Source organism: Chlorocebus sabaeus, chromosome 19 (genome assembly GCF_047675955.1).
Source record: "Chlorocebus sabaeus isolate Y175 chromosome 19, mChlSab1.0.hap1, whole genome shotgun sequence".
In the NCBI taxonomy this organism is placed as follows: Eukaryota; Metazoa; Chordata; class Mammalia; order Primates; family Cercopithecidae; genus Chlorocebus; species Chlorocebus sabaeus.
This window is the reverse complement of record NC_132922.1, coordinates 34,700,173-34,719,928: the sequence shown is the minus strand read 5'-3', so window position 1 is coordinate 34,719,928 and position 19,756 is coordinate 34,700,173. Positions and strand designations below refer to the sequence as shown.

Here is a 19,756-nt window from a genome sequence, read left to right as displayed (position 1 = left end):
AATTCCACATATAGAATTTTTAAATAATTTTATTTATTTTGCCCATTTTGGTAGATTATAGTTTTCCCAGCATTTATCCATGTAATCTAACTTTGAAATGTCTTAACATCAAATTGTTCACAATATCATTTTACCATTTTAATGTCTACAGAGGTGTTCCTTTTCTTATTCCTTACATTGCTTTCTTGGTGCCTTTTCCCCTTTTTTCTTTTGATTAGTCTCATCAGGGATTTATCAATTTTACTAGTCTTTTAAAAGTACCAAATTTTTGGCCTTTTTGGTGGTCTCTATTATTTATTCATTTTTTATTTCATCAATTACTATTACATTTAGTATTTTCTTCTGTACTCTTTAGGTTAATTTGTTCTTTTCCTGACTTCTTGAGATGGAAAATTCTTAGAGTGTTGACCACTCTCTTTTCTATTTACTCCAGCCTGGGCGACAGAGAGAGACTCCATCTGAAAAAAAAAAAAAGACAGAAAGAAATGATGGAGCACCTATTGCCGTTCTTGCACTTGTTCCTGGGGAGCTCAGAGCCTATCTTTTACAAGTGTCCTGAGCCTCTTGCAAGCCTTTCATGTGTGTTTCCTTCCTGACTTCCTCCTATTTTTCTCACACCTCTGAACCTGCTGTCAGGTGAAAAATCAAAGTGGGCCCCAAATTTAAGAGCTCATGAATTTGATGGTGTGGGAGTGTCCTAGACAGTCCAGCCCTTGGGGGTGGGGAGTTGGACAGAGAGGAAGGACGGCATTCCAGGGGCCAGAGCCAGAAGCAGAGGGACTCCAGGCCTAGAGTAGGATTTCCAGGCTGAGGAAAGAGAGGCCGTGGGTCAGGGGAAGGTCCAGACCAGGACAGGGACAGAGGGTGTATCTGGAGGCTCAGCCAGAAAGAGCTCCCTCCAAAACACAGGCAGCGAGTTGGAGGGTGAGCTGCAAGGAGGAAGGGGAGGTGGGAGAGAATGGATGGACTGGTGTTCAGTGAGCCGACTCCTCCTATCCTGGCCTATGTCCCCAGGGGACACGCCTGGGAGCCTGTGATCCTCTCCTCCAGGCTGCTTTCCCACTGGTGCCAGGATTCCCCCAACGCCACACTGAGCACCCAGGAGAAGCATCAAATTGTATGAGAGATAAGAAATGAAGAGAGGGAGCAGGATTTCTGGTTGACAAAAGACGTTTGAGGGTTTTCTGGGTACAGGGAGAGGGGCTGGATGGCTTGGGATGCAGAGAGACCCCTCCTCTGGGATCCTGCAGCTCCAGGCCCCTGTGGGTGGGGCGAGGGTTGGGAACCTATGAACATTCTGCAGGGGCCACTGTCTTTCTCCACAGTGCTCCCGTCATGCGTGACCTGGCAGTTGAAGATGTTGCGGGATCTCCACTGCTTGGGCGTCAGGCTCAGGTAGCTGCTGGCCACGTATTTGTTGCTCTGTTTGGAGGGCACAGTCATCTCCACGCCCTAGGTGATGGGGGTACCATCTGCCTTCCAGGTCACCATCAAGATTCCTGGATAGAAGTCACTCATGAGACACACCAGTGTGGCCTTGTTGGCTTGCATCTCCTCAGAAGATGGTGGAAACAGAGTGACTGAGGGGATGGCCTTGGGCTGACCTGTGTGGACAGAGGAGGGTGTGAGAGATGGCAGAGGTAGCGTGGGGTGCTGTGGAGCACCTCTCTCTGTCTGAAGTCTCTGGGAGGGTTCATGGTGTGGCCATCTGGTCCACCCAGGGTCTCTCCCCCCATCTTAATTCCCTCCTTTCCACTAGAGCCATCTGGAGAGCAGACAACCCTGCACCTTCCTAGGGGCCTTCCCAAGTCCCCTTTGCCAGGTCCTGGTCCAGTCATTTCCTCTGCAGCCTCGGTTTCCCCGTGTGTACCCACAGCAGGCTGTGCTCCCTCCTTCTTGGTTTCTGGAGTCTAAGTTTGGAATCTAGGGGTCTCTCCCACAGCACACAAAACTGTCCTGGCAGGGTGTGGGGAGGCCTAAGCCTGGCATGGCCTGGAGCTTCCTGTCCCCTGGGACACCTGGCCCACTCACCTCTCCTGGTGAAGCACGGGCTCCACCCAAACAAACCCTGGGGCTCTGCCGTCGACCCCATCCCACCAGCCTGACCACAGGACCCTTCACATCAGCTGGGTTCTTGGGGCTGCTTGCCCAGACTGAGCGTGGTGGCACACACCTACAGTCCCAGCTACTTGGGAGGCTGAAGCAGGAGAATCACTTGAACCCAGGAGGTAGAGGTTTCAGTGAGCCAAGATTGTGCCACTGCAGTCCAGCCTGGGTGACAGAGCACGACTCTGTCTTAAAAACATTAAAAAAAAAAAAAAAAAAGGCTCAAATGTGTCCTATGAAAAGTGTGTTGGGTCTGTCAGTATACAGCATATAAAATGTATGAAAGGTAGCCTGTTCCAGAGTTAAGTTTGGAAAGCTGATGACCATCTGCATATACACAGCACGCCCTTTTCCTGCACCACAGTATCTTCAAAAATTCTTCCCTCCAATCCTTTTTTTTTTTTTTTTTTTTGGAGACAGGGTCTCACTCTGTCACCCAGGCTGGAGTGCAGTGGCATGATCACAGCTCACTGCAGCCTTGACCTCCTCAAGTGATCCTCCCATCTCAGCCCCCTGAGTAGCTGGGATTATAGGCGTGAGCCACTACACCCAGTTAATTTTTTTTATTTTTATTTTTAGAGATGGGGTCCCACAATGTTGCCCAGCTCATCTGGAACTCCTGGGTACAAGCAATCCACCCACCTTGGCCTCCCAAAATGCTGAGGTTACAGGCGTGAACCACCACACCTGGCCTCCAATCTCTTCAAATTTCAGAACCTTACCTTTCTATCACTATAACACTATTTCCCTCACAGGATGCATGGTTATCATCAAGAAAGGCAGTAAGGGTGAAGATTTTTAGCATTTCTCTCAGTCCCATTTGGTGCTTACATCTTATTTTGGGTTGCACTTGACACCTTGACATATGGAGTACTTGTCAGTTAGGCTTACAACAGCCTTAGAGTGATCATGTGGGTAATCTTGATGAGAGATATGATCATTAAATTCTAACCAAAATGTAGCATCCAAACATAAGACAAATACTTACAAGTGATTAATCCTGCATGAAAGAGAGGATAACGGTGCCCACCTCTGATAATCTGTCCCAAATCAAGGCAGTACAATTCCTGCAAAGAAAAAAAAAACAAAAGCATGTCTGCTAGTTCCAGGCCTGTGTTAGAGAAGGCTCTTTCTAGGGGCACCAGAGGGAATGGAGTGTAATTCAAACTGGAAGCCTTTTAAACCGAGAGCTAGCTCACCTATTGAGGCTATACCTTTTAACTCCACTCAACTGCAGTAGTCAGGACTCTTGTTCCAAGTGACAGAAACCCAACTCAAACTAGCTTAAGCCTAAAGACAGATTTTTGGGCTGTCTCATGGAATTCATAAACAAGATAGTTCTGACTATCTCTCAGAACTCATTGGCCGTAAGAACTCTGTGGAGCCAGAGACTCAAACACCACTCTCTTCTCTTGTCATGTCTCCGTTTCTTTGAGATTTGACCTTATTTCTCAGCAATTCCCCCAATCCTCTAGTTCACATAATCTGAAGCATGGTTACCAGGAGCTCCTAAATTTTATATTTTGCAATCAGAGAGCCTGGTTCAACTCTCTTTCTGTCTCCAGTTGAAAAATCTGTGTAAAGACATTTATTGGACTGGCCTGGGCAGGTGCGTTCCCCTGAATCAATCAGCACTGGGCATAGGACAAGTTCACATAATAATCGGGCAACCTAGAAAAAGGAAGTAAGGAGCAGAGGCAGCCCTTAGAAGGCAAGTAGTGCCAGAATGACATTCCCATGGGTGTTCTCTGAATCAACAACCCTACCATCCTGTTTTCTTTTGCATTCATTAATATTTGTGTGAGTCTGGAGAAATATACCATGTTCATGGATTGGAATACTCAATATCATAAAGATCAGTTCTCCTCAAAGTGATTTGTAGATTACATGTAATTCTTATCAAAATCTAAACAGATTTCTTTCTTTCCTTATTTATTTATTTATTTACTTATTTATTTAGAGACAGAGTCTCGCTCTGTCACCCAGGCTGGAGTGCAGTGGCACAATCTCGGCTCACTGTAAGCTCTGCCTCCCGCATTCACACCACTCTCCTGCCTCAGCCTCCCAAGTAGCTGGGACCACAGGTGCCCCCCATGACACCTGGCTTTTTTTTTTTTCTTTTGTATTTTTGGTAGAGATGGGGTTTCACGGTTTTAGCCAGAATGGTCTCGAGTTCCTGACTTTGTGATCTGCCTGCCTCGGCCTCCCAAAGTGCTGGGATTACAGATGTGAGCCACTGCGTCCAGCGCTTTTTTTTTTAAACAAACAGTCATCATTAGGATGAATCTCAACATATTTCTTAATAAATATTGACAAGCTGATTCTAATTTTGTTTTTAGAAAGCGTCTTGCTCTGTTGTCTAAGCTGGAGTATGGTGGTGCAATTACAGCTCACTGAAGCCTCAAACTCCTGGGCTCAAGAAATCCTCCCACCTCAGTCTCTCCAAGTGCTAGGATTACAGATGTCTGCCACCACGCCCGGCTAATTCTAAATTTATATGAAAATGCAGGCTGGGTGTGGTGGCTCACGCCTGTAATCACAAAACTTTGGGAAGCAGAGGAAGGTGAATCACCTGAGATCAAGAGTTCCAGATCGGCCTGGCCAACACAGCAAACCCCGTCTCTACTATAAAAACACAAAAAAGTTAGCCAAGTGTAGTGGCACATGCCTGTAATCCCAGCTACTCAGGAGGCTGAGACAGGAGAAACACGTGAATCTGGGAGGCAGAGGTTACAGTGAGCTGAGATTGCACCATTGTACTCCAGCCTGGGCAACAAGAGCAAAACTCTGTCTCAAAGAAAAAAAAAAATGCAAAGGGCCAAGAATAGCCAAAATACTGGCTTGTTCTGAAATCTCTGGTCTATGAGATAATCCACCTTTTTTTTTTTTTTTTTTTTTTGAGACAGAGTCTCCTCGCTCTGTTGCATAGGCTGCAGTTCATTGGTGTGATCTTGGCTCACTGCAAGCTCTGCCTCCTGGGCTCACGCCATTCTCCTGCCTCAACCTCTCAAGCAGCTGGGACAACAGGCACCCACCACCACCCTGGCTAATTTTTTGTGTTTTTAGTAGAGACGGGGTTTCACCGTGTTAGCCAGGATGGTCTCGATCTCCTAACCTCGTGATCTGCCCGCCTCTGCCTCCCAAAGTGCTGGGATTACGGGCATGAGCCACCGTGCCCGGCCAGACGAGATGATCCACTTCTTACTGACTTCAAGATGTGATAAAAGGCTTGGCACAGTGGCTTATGCCTGTAATGCCAACACTGGGAGGCTGACGTGGGAGGATCACTTAAGGTCAGGAATTGGAGACCAGTCCAGGCAACATGGCAGGAGCTTGTTTCTGCAGAAAAAGTCAAAAAAAAAAAAAATTGCTGAGCACGATGATACACACCTGTAGCTCCAACTATCCAGGAGGCTGAGTCAGGATGATTATTTGAGCCCAGGAGTTCAAGGCTATAGTGGCTGAGGTGGGCGGATCATGAGGTCAGGAGAGCAAGACCATCCTGGCCAACATGGTGAAACCCCGTCTCTACTGAAAATACAAAAAAATTAGCCGGGTGTGATGGCAGGTCCCTGTAGTCCCAGCTACTCGGGAGGCTAAGGCAAGAGAATCACTTGAACCCAGGAGGCGGAAGGTGTGCGCCTGTAATCCCAGTTACTGGGGAGACTGAGGCACGAGAATTGCTTGAGTTCAGGAGACAGAGGTTGCAGTGAACTGACATCTCACCACTGCACTCCAGCCTGGGTGACAGAATGAGACTGCCTGAAAAAAACAAAACAAAACAAAACAAAAAATCAAGTGCTATTTTATCTTGTGTTTTATGATTAAACATCTACAATTGTCTATTGCACTAAATTTATTATTTTTATTGTATTAAACTTTAGGTTCATGGGGCACATGTGCAGGTGTGTTCCATGAGTACACTGCAAAATGCTAAGGTTTGGGCTTCTAGTGAACCCATCACCCAAACACTGACCATAGTACCCAATGAGCAGTTTTTCAACCCTTTGCCCTCCTTCCCTCCCTACCTGTGGAGTTCCCAGTGTCTGTTATTTCCATCTTTATGTCCATTTGAACCAACTGTTTAGCTATTTATTAATTTATTTGTGAGATGGAGTCTCACTCCTTCACCCTGGTTGGAGGGCAGTGGCTCCATCTCAGCTCACTGCAACGTTCGCCTCCCGGGTTCAAGCGATTCTCCTGTCTCAGCCTTCTGAGTAGCTGGGATTACAGGCACGCACCACCACACCGGGCAAACTTTTGCAATTTTAGTAGAAATGGGGTTCCAGCATGTTGGCCAGGCTGGTATTGAACTCCTGTCCTCAAGTGATCCACCTGCTTTGCCCTCCCAGAGTGCTGGCATTATAGGTATGAGCCACTGCACCTCGCCTATTTTTAAATAATACTTAATTTTCTTTCATTTTGCTAATAATTTAGAGTACAATTATATAATGATGTTAACTTTTTTGGGGGGGATTGGACGGGGTCTTACTCTGGCACCCAGGCTGGAGTGCAATGGCTCAATCATGCTTCCCTGCTGCCTCAAATTCCTGGGTTCAAGTGATCCTCCCACCTCAGCCTCCCAAACAGCTGGGACTACAGGCACGACCACCATGCCCAGCTCATTTTTCTATTTTTGTGGAGACAGGGTCTTGCTATGTTGCCCAGGGGGGTGTCAAATACCTGAGCTCAAGCAATCTGCCCGCCTAGGCTTCCCAAAGTGCTGGGATTATAGGCATAAACCACCGTCCCTAGCCTAATAATGTAGAATTTTACTTAATGCTTCATAATATCATTTTAAAAGTTTGTATTGGAAATACAAATGCCTGGGTGACAAAGCTAGACTCCATCTCAAACAAACAAACAAACAAAAAAGCATCTAGATAGATAGACATAAACAGACATACATCTAGATAGATAGATATATTTGGTAAAAGTTTGGCTTCTGCATTTGTGGGGTTGGCTAAGCAAGCCCAGAGCCCACAGGACTGTCTGTCAGGAAACGACAATCACCGGTGGGCTGGAGCCGCACAGGCAGGGCCAAAGCTTGCTTTTCACAGGCATTCAGGAAGAAAGATCCAGAGAGAAGGGAGTACAACGGTGGACTCAACTGCTATTTGAAGTCTGTGCTCCAGGAAGTCCTAAGCCCTCTCTTTTTTAAAAAAAGAAACATAAACTTTTTGGCTGGGTGTGGTGGCACAAGCTGTAGCTCAGCTGCTCAGGAGGTTGAGGCAGGAGAATTGCTTGAGCACAGGAGTTAGAATCTAGCCTGAGCAGCTTAACAAGACTTTGGTTCTAAAAAGTATTTAAAAAATAGTTCGGCCGCAGTGGCTCACGACTGTAGTCCCAGCACTTTGGGAGGCCAAGGCGGGTGAACTGCTTGAAGCCAGGAGTTCAAGACCAGCCTGGCCAACATGGTGAAACCCCATCTCTACTAAAAATACAAAAATCAGCCGGGTGTGGTGGTGCATGCCTGTAATCCCAGCTACTTGGGAGGCTGAGGTGGAAAAATTGCTTGAACCTGGGGAGGCAGAGCTTGCAGTGAGCCAACATTGCACTGCTGCACTCCAGCCTGGGTGACAGAGTGAGACCCTGTCTCAAAAAAATAAATAAGAAATATTTTCAAAATAAAACACTTTTAATATTATTTTTTTTTTCTTTAGCAGCACATTGGGAAGTTGAGTAAACTTTTAATTTTAAAACAGTTTTAGAATTACAGACAAATTGCCAAGATGGCACAAAGTTCACACATACCCTTGTACCTGGCTTCCTTCTTATGAACATCTTAAATTAGTATGGTATATTGCTACAGCTAAAAAACCTGGCTGGGCATGGTACCTCACACTTATGATCCCAGCACTTTGGGAAGCCAAGGCGGGCAGATTACTTGAGTCTTGGAGTTCAAGACTAGTCTGGGATACACAGTGAGACCTTGTTTTAGTTAAAAAAAAAAAAAAAAAAAAAAAAAAATTTAAGGCCGGGCGCGGTGGCTCATGCCTATAGTCACAACACTTTGGGAGGCCGAGGCAGGCGGATCACCTGAGGTCGGGAGTTCAAGACCAGCCTGACCGACATGGAGAAACCCGGTCTCTACTAAAAATACAAAATTAGCCGGAAGTGGTGGGGCATGCTTGTAATCCCAGCTACTCGGGAGGCTGATGCAGAAGAATCACTTGAAACCAGGAGGCGGAGGTTGCAGTGAGCCGAGATCTCACCATTGCACTCCAGCCTGGGCAACAAGAGTGAAACCCCATCTCAAAGAAAAAAAAATTTTTAATGAAAAATTGGACCAGGCTGGAGCACAGTGGCACAGTCACACCTTACTGCAGCGTCAAACTCCTGGGCTCAAGCAATTCTCCCTCCTCAGCCTCCCTAGCAGTTGGGACTGTAAGTGCATACCACCATGCTGACTAACTAAAAGAAAAAAAAAATTTAGAGAGATGTAGTCTCGCTATGTTGCCCAGGCTAGTCTCACACTCCTGACGTCAAGATCTTCCCATCTTAGCCTCCCAAAGTGCTAGGATGTGAGTCACCATCTCCGGTCCCAATAAACCAATACTGATACATTATTACTAACTAAGGTTCATCTTGATTCAGATTTCTTTACTATTTCCCCTAATGTTCTTTTCCTGTCCCAAGATCTCATCCAGGAGACCATACTATGTTTAGTTCTTAAATCTCCTCAGGATTGCTGGAGTGCAGTGACTCCATCTCGGCTCACTGTAACCTCTCACCACTGAGTTCAAGCTATTCTCCTGCCTCAGCTTCCCCAGTTGCTGCGATTACAGGCACCTGCCACCATGCCCAGCAGTGCAGTGGGACGATCTTGGCTCACTGCAACCTCCGCCTCCTGGGTTCAAACGATTCTCCTGCCTCAGTCTCCCAAGTAGCTCGGATTACAGGTGTGTGCCAAAACTCACTGTTTTTTTTTTTTTTTGGAGACAGAGTTTGAGATGGGGCTTTACCACATTGCCCAGGCTGGTCTAGAACTCCTGGCCTCAGGTCATCCACCCTCCTCAGCCTCCCAAAGTGCTGGGATTACAGGTGTGAGCAACTGTGCCCAGGCTATTCTGCACTTCACTTGCAAAATACTTTTCCCTTTACAATAAATTGCTCTATGCTGCATCACCTTTGCTGTGTGATTCTTATTTAAGTTCTTTATTTATTTAAATTATTTTTTCTTTTTGAAACAGGGTCTCACTATGTTGCCCAGGCTAGTCTCAAACCTTTGAGCTCAAGCAATCCGCCCACCGTGGCCTCCCAAAGTGCTAGGATGACAGGCATTAGCTACCACACCCAGCCTAAATTCTTTGAAATTTAAAACTGTGGCCCCAAAACAGCTGTCAATCATTGCACCACTGCCATCCAGCCTGAGCGACAGTCTAAGGCCTCATCTCACAAAAGGAAAAAGATATATTAAAAATAAATAAATAATTTTTCCCCCCCTAAAAACAGGGTATCCCAGTCAGGCATGGTAGCTCACACCTGTAATCCTTGCACTTTGGGAGGCCGAGGCAGGTGAGTCATCTGAGGTCAAGAGTTCAAGACCAACCAGGCCTACATGGTGAAACCCTGGCTCTACTAAAAAAAACCCACAAAAATTAGCTGGACACAGTGGAAGGTGCCTGTAATCCCTGCTACTCGGGAGGCTGAGGGAGGAGAATCACTTGAACTTAGGAGGCGGAGGTTGCAGTGAACCCAAGAGTGCACCAGTGTCCTCCAGTCTGGGCTCCTACAGAGTGAGACTCCAGCTCAAAAACAAATACAACAAAAAAGACAGGGTCTCCCTCTGTTACCCAGACCAGAGTGCAATGACGCGGTCACAACTCACTGCACCCTTGACCTCCCTTGCTCAACTGATTCTCCTGCCTCAGTAGCTGGGACTACCGGCACACATCACCATGCCTGGCGAATTTTTTAATTTTTTGGGGTGATGGTCTCGCTATGTTGCCCAGGCTGGCCTTGAACTCTTGGCCTGAAGTGATCCTCCTACCAAGTCCTCCTTACAAAGAGCTGGGATGACAGGCGTGAGCCACCACACCCGGCCCTCCAAAGCTGCCTGTTCCTTGAGCACGATGTGTAGCAAGGGGAGCTAAAGTGACAGCAGCACCGTGGGGAAGGGACAGGACTGCCACCCTGAGCTATGTGACGTTAGGCCAGACCCCTCTTCTCCAAGCGAGATCAACCACATGAGTGATCTCGGGAGCCCGTGCCCGCTCAGACAGCCTGGATTTTAGCTTCGTAGATGGATGGGAACCTGTGAAGGTTTAGAGATGCTGGGAGAACCTTTTTCCTGGGAGAGCTTTCCAAACAGGGAACAAACAGAGCCACCCTGGGCCCTGCTGAGGGAGGATCCTACCAGAAGCCGTCACCACTGTCTCGCTCCATGCCGGTGGTGATGTTGATGTCATCGATGCAGGTAGTTGGTGTCATGTACAGAAGCACAGACCGCTGCAGTCCCGCGTAGTTGAAGAAGTCAAAGTCTGTGTTCTGGACAAAGTAACCCTTGGGAGGACTGTGGTTCGTTGGGCCCTTGCCATGGGTCTTTTGCCTTCAGTTCACTTGCCTCCCCAGATCAGGGCCTCCTCTATGTGAAGGCCACCCTGTCCCTGGCAGGAAGACCACAGGGTGGGGCGGGAAGGTGGGTGCGTGCAGTGGAGGAAGGATGGTACCCACTTGGACGTGTCAGTCACGTACGGATGGTCCCTGGTGGCAGGGTTGGGGGGTGAGGGTGCTGTTGATGGTGACAGTGATGCAGAGGTGGGAGGGCAGGGGCCCCACCGGGAACAGGCTGCTGATGTCAGCCTCGAAGGGGAGGTAGCCCCTTTCATGCTCTAGCCTGTGGACACCATTCACCCACTGCAGACATAGAAGATATGGGGAGGGGGAGGCAGGTCCGGACATGAGGAGGGGCTCTGCTATCGGGCACTCCCTCACATAACCCGTAGCATGGGGCTCAGGGGCCTGCCAGCCAGACAGGAAGAACGACATCCCAGTGGGGTAGATCAGGCCACCTATCCCCCTACACAGGGCACAGCCCCCAGGGCAGGGTAAGGCCCCCCACCGTCACACCCCAGGAGACAGGCTGTGGGTGGAATCTGAGGGTCCTGTGCTGTTCAGCAGCTGTGCCCACCCACCCGCCCTGCCTGCTCCTGGCCACACTGACCACAATGGTATAGAAGTGGGCACTGCCAACCCTCAGCACCACTCTTGTGTACAGGTCCTGGATCCATCGCTTCAGCAGGGTCACCTCCCATTCATACCACACCCAGCTGACAAAATGTCCAGTCCTGGCTGATGTCATTGAAGATGCAGAGAACCGGTATGTCCAAGGTGGGGCCCGACTGCAAAGAGAAGGGCTGGGCTCAGCTCCTAGGCCCTCAAAGGCATCTGGGACCAGTGTGCTGCACAGCTGTGCCCCCAGGCCTAGCACAAGCTCTGACACATGGCGGGGACTCCTGGTGGAAAAGACAGATAACTTGCTGATGACAGGTCCACTGCCAGTGCAGGTTGTACAACTGGACCAGTGGGGACAGGAGATCCTCATTGGAGCGGATGGCACCCAGTATCTCTGGAGACGGGTGAACCCAGGGGCATATCGCAGCCCGAGGCAAGAAAGTTCAGACCTGTGACTAAGATGCAAATGACCCACTGCCTGTCACAGGGAGGAAGGCTGGTTAGGGGGATGGGGGAGCTTTGCTTAGGACACTGTGAGTGAGGCCCACGATGGCAGCCAGCCCTCTCCTCTCTTTCTCTTGTACTGAATACCACAAAGTCAGAAACAGAGGATGTAGGCTGGGGACGGTGGTTCACACCTGTAATCCCAGCACTTTGGGAGGCAGAGGCAGGCGGATCACAAGGTCAGGAGTTTGAGACCAGCCTGGCCAATATGGTAAAACCCCATCTCTACTAAAAATACAAAAATTAACTGGGAGTGGTGGCGGGCGCCTGTAGTCCCAGCTACTCGGGAGGCTGAGGCAGGAGAATCGCTTCAACCCAGGAGGCAGAGGCTGCAGTGAGCCAAGATCATGCCATCGCACTCCAGCCTGGGTGACACAGCGAGACTCTGTCTCAAAAAAAAAGACAAAGTAAAAGAGGAGGTAGAACAGGCAAACGCGGCCCAGACCTCACCGGATCCCACTTCTCTGCTGACCACATTCCAAGTCAGGAGGGCAAGAGTGGTGGCGTCCTTGGTCTGATGTCACTGTCTGTCCTCTATCTGAACCCTGAAAACCAAGCTACCTTCCCCTCTTGGCAGAGCCAACCACAGAATGTCTAAATTGTTCCCTCCTCCTGATCCCCCGGCCCAGCTCTGTGCAGGGCCTGCCCCTCAGGCCTGACTAGTGTCTGGTGGCTCACGCCTGTAATGAGCGCTTTGGGAAGTCAACGTGGGAGGTTGGCTTGAGGTCAGGAGTTCGCCTGGAGAACGTACTGAGACCCTGTATCTTAAAAAACAAAACAAAACCAAAAAGTTGGTTTTTGTTTTGAGACGGAGTCTCAGTCTGTCGCAGAGGCTGGAGTGCAGTGGCCTGATCTCGGCTCACTGCAACCTCCGCCTTCCTGGTTCAAGCAATTCTCCTGCCTCTGCCTCCCAAGTAGCTGGGATTACAGGTGCTCACCACCACACCTGGCTAACTTTGTATTTTTAGTAGAGACGGGATTTCACCACGTTGGCCGGGGTGGTCTTGAACTCCTCGCCTCAGGTGATCCGCCCGCCTCGGCCTCCCAAGGTGCTGGGATTACAGGCGTGAGCCACCAAGCCCGACCAAGTTTCTTTCTTTTTTTTTTTTTTTTTTTTTAATTAGGCATGGCGGCCCCAGCTAACTTGCAAGGCTGGGGCGGGAGAATCGCTTGAGCTCAGAAGTTAGGATTGCCCCATTCCGCTCCAACCTGGGCGGCAGGACCAAACCCAGTCTCAAAAACATTTCAAAAACTAAAAATAAATATTAGAAAGGACACTGCCCGGGCTCAGCTATCGCCTCCCGACGTGGCTGGAGAAGAGCGCTTCCCCCTCCTCCCACCTCCTCCGCCCTGGCCCTCCCCGGTCCCCCTGGTCCCTCCGGTTACCCCGTCCTCCAACACCGCGCCCCCAAGCCCGTTGACCTTTAACCTCCTCAGGGCCCCCAGCTCCCGGGCACTCAGGTGAAGGAGGGTGCAGGGCGCCGGGACTTAAGCCATTCCCAACGCCGGGCTTCCTGGCGCCTCTCCCAACAGTCGCCCCTACCTCTGCTCCTGGAAGCCCCGGCGTCGGTTGTCGGAGAAGTGGGCTGGGAAGCTTCAGAGGCCGTGGAGCTGCTTGCGCTCCCGCGACGCGCTCTCCCGGGTGTACAGCATCCCGCCCAGCAGCGCCTGCGGGCAGCCACACAACAGCTGCTGAGAGCCGCCCAGGACACCGCCACCAGCCAGGTCATACTTCCCGCTCCCTGTCTTGTCAGCCAGTCTGAGGGGATGAGAGCGGCAGCGCGGGGGAAGCCCTACGGGCCTGTCGCGTGACGCGCCTGCGGTGTGACGCGCTTGACGCTACCGGCGCCATGTTTGTTCAGGGCGAGTGCCAGGCCTGGGGGGGCGGGGCGGCGCCAGGCGCTGCCCAGTAGCACCTGTGGCTGGAATCCAGGGCTAGGCCTTTGGGAAAGCGAGACCCCCACCCTCAGCTCCAGCCAAGAAGGGAGTGGTCTGGTTCCCATCCCAGCAGAGGCTGGACGATCTAGGGCCGCAGGCCAGGACAGAACCCCCGAGATTGGTGGCATCCCCGATTCTTCAAGGGGCACCTCCACTTGCTTTCCCCAGCAGGAATTGGAGCAGGCCCCAGGGGAGCCTCTTCCCTGACTGCTGGATGCAGCCTCTTGCAGGGATACATGTCCTTGGGAGGCGGTCGTAGCCTTGACCCTGGACCTCTGGGACCCCGACCCTAACCAAGGGGACAGAAGCTCCTTCTTGGCTTTGAAGATATATGAAGATACAGGGAGAGAGGCCAGGTGCAGTGGGTCACGCCTGTAATCCCAGCACTTTGGGATGCTGAGGTGGGAGGATCACTTGAGGCCAGGAGTTCGACACCAGCGTGGCCAACATGGCGAAACCCCCTCTCTACTGAAAATACTAAAAAAAAAAAAAAAAAAGGAGCCAGGCATGATAGCAGGCGCCTGTAATCCCAGCTACTCAGGAGGCTGAGGCTGAAGACTCACTTGAACCCAGGAGGTGAAGGTTGCAGTTAGCCGAGGTCGCACCACTGCAGTCCAACCTGGGTGACAGAGCAAGAATCTATCTAAAAAAAAAAAAAAAAAAAAAAAAAAAAAAAAAAAAAAAAAATTGCAGGGAGAGGGTGCCCTGCGGGACCCCACTTTACTCCAGTAGGGAAGGCACCGTGTGGAAGGGTAGAGGAAGAGATCTGGAGACAGTAAAAAAGACATAGGTTTATTAAGGGGACTTTCACACAGGTGCAGTGGCTGTGGCTGGACATGAGAACCACTACATTTGTAAAAAGCATGCAGCTTCCATAACATTTTCACCTAGCATCCTCGACCTGTTACAGGTGGAAGGTATCCGAGTTCCCGGTGGTGAATCCATACACAACTGAAACAACCTCAATTCTTGCCTCCTCAGAAGAAAGACTTTGACTGAGGATCACAAGGTAGATACCAGATAGAGGCAAGTTGCAAAACAGGAGTAAAATTTTATTAAAAAGCAGTCCAGGAACAGGCATGGTGGCTCATGCCTGTAATCCCAGTACTTTGGGAGGCTGAGTCGGGTGGATCACTTGAGATCAGGAGTTTGAGACCAGCCTGGCCAACATGGTAAAACCATGTCTCTACTAAAAATACAAAAATTAGCTGGGCGTGATGGTGAGTGCCTGTAATCCCAGCTACTTGGGAGGCTGAGGCAGGAGAATCTCTTGAACCTGGGAGGTGGAGATTGCAGTGAGCTGAGATTGAGCCACTGCACTCCAGCCTGGGCTATAGAGTGAGACAGTTTTTAAAAAAATGGTGTGAACCTGGGAGGTGGAGCTTGCAGTGAGCAGAGATCGTGCCATTGCGCTCCAGCATGGGCAACAGCGAGACTGTTGAAAGAAACAAAGAAGGAAAGAAAGAAGAAAGGAAGGAAGGAAGGAAGGAAGGAAGGAAGGGAGGGAGGGAGGGAGGGAGGGAGGGAGGAGAAAGTCATTACTTAGTAACTGCTTTATTTATAAATATAATTTGATATTCAATTCATCTTACTTTTCCACCTCTATCTGCTGGTACAGTCTTAAGGCTGAACTACAGTAGAAGTAAAAATAAGCCTTGGGACCAGGCATGATGGTCCATGCCTGTCATCTCAGCACTTTGGGAGGCTGAAGGGGGAGGATTGCTTGAGCCTAGGAGTTCAAGAGCAGCCTGGGAAATATAGCAAGACCCCACCTCTACAAAAACTACAAAAATTAGCCAAGCATGGTGGCACACACTGGGGGTCCCAGCTACTTGGGAGGCTGAGGTGGGAGGACTGCTTGAGCCCCGGAGGTCAAAGCTTCAGTGAGCTGTGTTTGCATCACTGCATTCCAGCCTGGGTGACAGAGCGAGACCCTATCATAAGTAAATGTATGTATGTATGTATGTATGTATGTATGTTTGTATGTATGTATGTATGTATGTATAATGAAATTAAACCAGGCTGGGCATGGCAGCTCAGGTCTGTAATCCCAGCACTTTGGGAGGTCAAGGTAGGAGGATCACTTGAGCCCAGGAGTTCAAGACCAGCCTAGGCAACACAGTGAGACCCAGGCTCTACAAAAAGTTTAAATATTAGCCAGCTGTGGTGACGCATGCCTGTGGTTCCAGCCACTTGGGGGGCTGAGGAGGGAGGATCATTTGAGCCCAGGAGGTTGAGCAATGAGCTGTGATTATGCCACTGCACTCCAGCCTGGGCAACAGAGTAAGGCTGTATCAAAAATTTTTTTTTAAATTAAACTAAATAAATTCAGCTATTCTAGTCATATATCAAGACCTCAATAGCCACGTGTAACTAGTGGCCACCATTTCACACAGTGCATACATGGGGCATTTCTATCATTGCAAGGGTTCTTTTTTGAAATAAGGTCTCACTCTGTCCCCCAGGTGGGAGCACAGTGGTGCAATCATGGCAGACGGCAGCCTTGACCTACTGAGCTCAAACGATCCTCCCACCTCAGCGTCCCAAGTAGCTGGGACTACAGGCAAGGACAACCATAACCAACTAATTTTATTTTTTATTTTTCTTATTGTTTTGAGATGGAGTCTCACTCTGTCACCCAGACTGGAGTGCAGTGACACGATCTTGACTCACTACAACCTCTGCCTCCCTGGTTCAAGCAGTACTCCTGCTTCAGCCTCCTGAGTAGCTGGGATTACAGGTGCACACCACAACAACCAGCTAATTTTTGTATTTTCTTAGTAGAGATGAAGTTTCACCATGTTGGTCAGGTTGGACTCGAACTCCTGACCTCGTGATCCACCCACCTCAGCCTCCCAAAATGCTGGGATTACAGGTGTCAGCCACCTTGCCTGGCCGCAACTAATCTTAAATTTTTTGTAGAGATGGGGTCTATGTTGTGCAGACTGGTCTCACACTCATGGACTCAAGAGAGCCTCTGATCGCGGTCTCCCAAAGTGCTAGCATTCCAGGTGTGAGCCACCACACCCAGCACCTGCAGCACCCAGATCTATCAGTGCTGACCTAGAACCTCTCAAGAGTTTCTTAAGAATTCAGAACTGGGGCCAGGCATAGTGGCCTATGCCTGTAATTCCAGCACTTTGGAAGGCCAAGGCAGGTGAATCACTTGAGGTCAAAAGTTCAAGACCAGCCTGACCAACATGGTGAAACCTCACCTCTACTAAAAAAAAAAAAAAAAAAAAAAAAAAAGATTAGGAGAACGTGGTGGTGCACACCTGTAATCCAAGTTACTTGGGAGGCCGAGGCAGGAGAATCACTTGAACCGGGAGGCGGAGGTAGCAGTGAGTCGACATTGTGCCACTGAACTCCAGCCTGGGTGACAAGAATGATCTTCCCTCTCAAAGAAAAAAGAAATCAGAGCTGGTTACCTTTTCAAAGAGGATGAGCAAGGGTGCATATCCGCGAGCCACTTCCCCCTTCTTGATTAGTTTGCAGAAGTGGCATTCTGTAAGCACGATAAATTTAAGGGTGCAAACAGAACAGCACAGTCCACTGTCGGGGGCTGTTCTTTGTGTCAATGGGAGTCCCAGGAGCTTTGACAAATGAGTGTGAGCTGCTGGGGAGGGAACGAGGGGCTGGATGGGGTTCAGGAATTCACATTAAAAAAAAAAAAAAAACCCGACAAGATAAAGCAACCTATCTTTGGTGAGGAAGACGAAAAAATGAGAGGGATAAAAATATGAGGACAGGCCTGGAATGGTGGCTAGGGAGGCCAGCCAGATCTCCACACAAAGGTTCTGCTTTTAAGCAGGAGGCAGCCTCAGGGGTGAAAGTTTCCTGAAGCAACTCAGGTCAGGCCTCACATACAAGAGCCCCAGAGACTCCAAAAGCACCAGCTCAGCCAGCCAAGAACCCAGGGCCACACCCTTCTGAGACCCAGACTCCAAGTGAGGATCGCTGGGATTCAGCAGAACAGGAGGACGTGACAGCTGGACGACCAATACTTCCCAACACCCTTCCAGCAAGCAGCTGTGGACCTGCCATAGGGGCGGTGACAGGCAGGATGGTGGTCTGGGAAGAAGGATCCCAGACTGGGTGTCCCATAGGACCAGGTTGTGACAATCCCACAGCCAACACTCATGCCCCAGCCAAACCCAAACCCAACAGCTCCCCAAAGCCCTCCATGTAAATAGCCTGTGCACTGCTAAGCAGATACCTCAGGGAACAATCTGACGGCTGTAAAGAAGATGCAGCCTCAATAGGGTTCCACAAGCCTTCTGCAAGCAAAGCCTTCTTTGCTTGGGTGCCTATTCAAAGCACTAGGGAAGCTCTTAAAAGATACAGGGCCAGGCACAGTAGCTCACGTCTGTAAACTCACCATTGTGGGAGGCAGAGGCAGGAGTACAGCTTGAGGTTAGGACGTTAAGGACAGCCTGGGTGGAGTAGTGAGACCCTGTCTCTACAAAACACAAAAATTAGCATGGCATGGCGGTATATGCCCATAGTCCCACCCACTTGGGAGGCTGACAAGGGAGGATTCCTTGAGCCTGGGAGGTCAAGGTTGCAGCGCCCATGATCATGCCACTGTGCTACAACCTGGGCCACGGCACAAGATCCTGTTACAATGAAACAAGCAAACAAAAAACCAAAGATGCCTGTCTTCTGCCCCATCAAATAAATCCAAATCTCTGCAGGGTGACACAGGGTATTCGCATTTTAAAATATCTTCTCTGCTGAATAAAAGTATAGTAATGGCTGAAAACCACTGAGTTATGTAAATACACTTCCTGTGACTTATTTGTAGCCCTTTCGTATCTAGCAGTTTCTACAGACCCTCTCTGCGAGCTTCAGAAGCCAGAATGAGCAGGGCCAGGTGAGAGATGTCCTAGCACACTGAGGGTAGAGCACAGCTCCCAGCTCAGGGGGACCCATTTCTGAGGCGAAGGCCCCCACCAGGGTCTCCGCCTGTCTTTAGAGGGAAAATCACACCTCAGAACCCCAGAGACACAAAAGAAAGCTCGAATTCAGCAGATACCTGCCACTGGGCCCTGGAGCGGCAGCCCCAGGAAAAACTGCCATGGCACTGTCAGCTCCCTCCAGCCCTCTCTCAGGTTCCAGCAGGAGGAGGGCTGTGACTAAGCTCAGAGGTCTCAACAAAAGGTGGGTTGAACCTCAGAGGAGCTACTAATAGGCCTATAGTTACCTCAAAACTCCACCTGATCAAGGCCAAAAGTGAGTCCTGGGTGGGCAGCCAGGAAGAAAGCAGGGCAGAGAGGAAACACAGGGAGAGGGGCCCTGGGACCACATCAGATACGGAGGGAACCAGGGGAACGAGAGCAGCCCTGATGATTGTGCTCCCCACAGCCCCTGAATGTCTGTGTCCCCTGAGAATTCAGGGTGAGGAGCTCCCTCTTACCCTTCACCTGTTCCTGGGCTCTGGCAGGATGGCCTGCTTCCTGCCCCAGCCTCACCCACTCTCCGCAGTCGTCACCACTGATGTGGGCAAGCTGATGTCTCTGGTTTGCTGGGCTCTCACTCTCCACCCAATGGCACCAAGTTAACTTCTTTGCATGCTTTATTTTCTGTGATTAAAAAGGGAAGCAATTCTCACTAACGCCATTTCTCAGAGGAGAAAACAGGGATGTTCTATGACTTCCTCAAGATCACCAAGCTACAAGTGGGAGCTGGGTTTGAATGGAAGTCTACTCATGCTCCTAAATTTGAGCCATCCTCCAAGGAAAGGACAGCACTGTAAAAGCTCAGTGAATGGGGCGGGAGTCCTCACTAAGACCTGACCAGGCTGGTACCCCGATTTCCAACTTCCAGCCTCTACAACTGGCAGAACCATAATTATGTTTTTGATCAGCTCCCCAGGCTATGGCTCTTTGTTGTAACATCCTGAACTAGCCCAGAAGTGCGATTTCATCATCTGTGTCATATTCCATCATTCAGAAGGGAGTCACTAACCCCTCAGTGCTGTCTTTGTGGATGCTGCCCACCCTAGGCTGAGATGAGGCACAGGATCTGGGTC

At 49.8% G+C, this 19,756-nt stretch overlaps 2 pseudogenes; one reads left to right on the top strand and one right to left on the bottom strand.

Moving 5' to 3' along the window:
• Positions 1–19,756, top strand: part of LOC119622774 (phosphatidylinositol 3,4,5-trisphosphate 3-phosphatase TPTE2-like) — a 91,977-nt pseudogene that overhangs the window by 39,021 nt on the left and 33,200 nt on the right.
• LOC103222907 (uncharacterized) lies at positions 622–19,622 on the bottom strand (annotated as a pseudogene).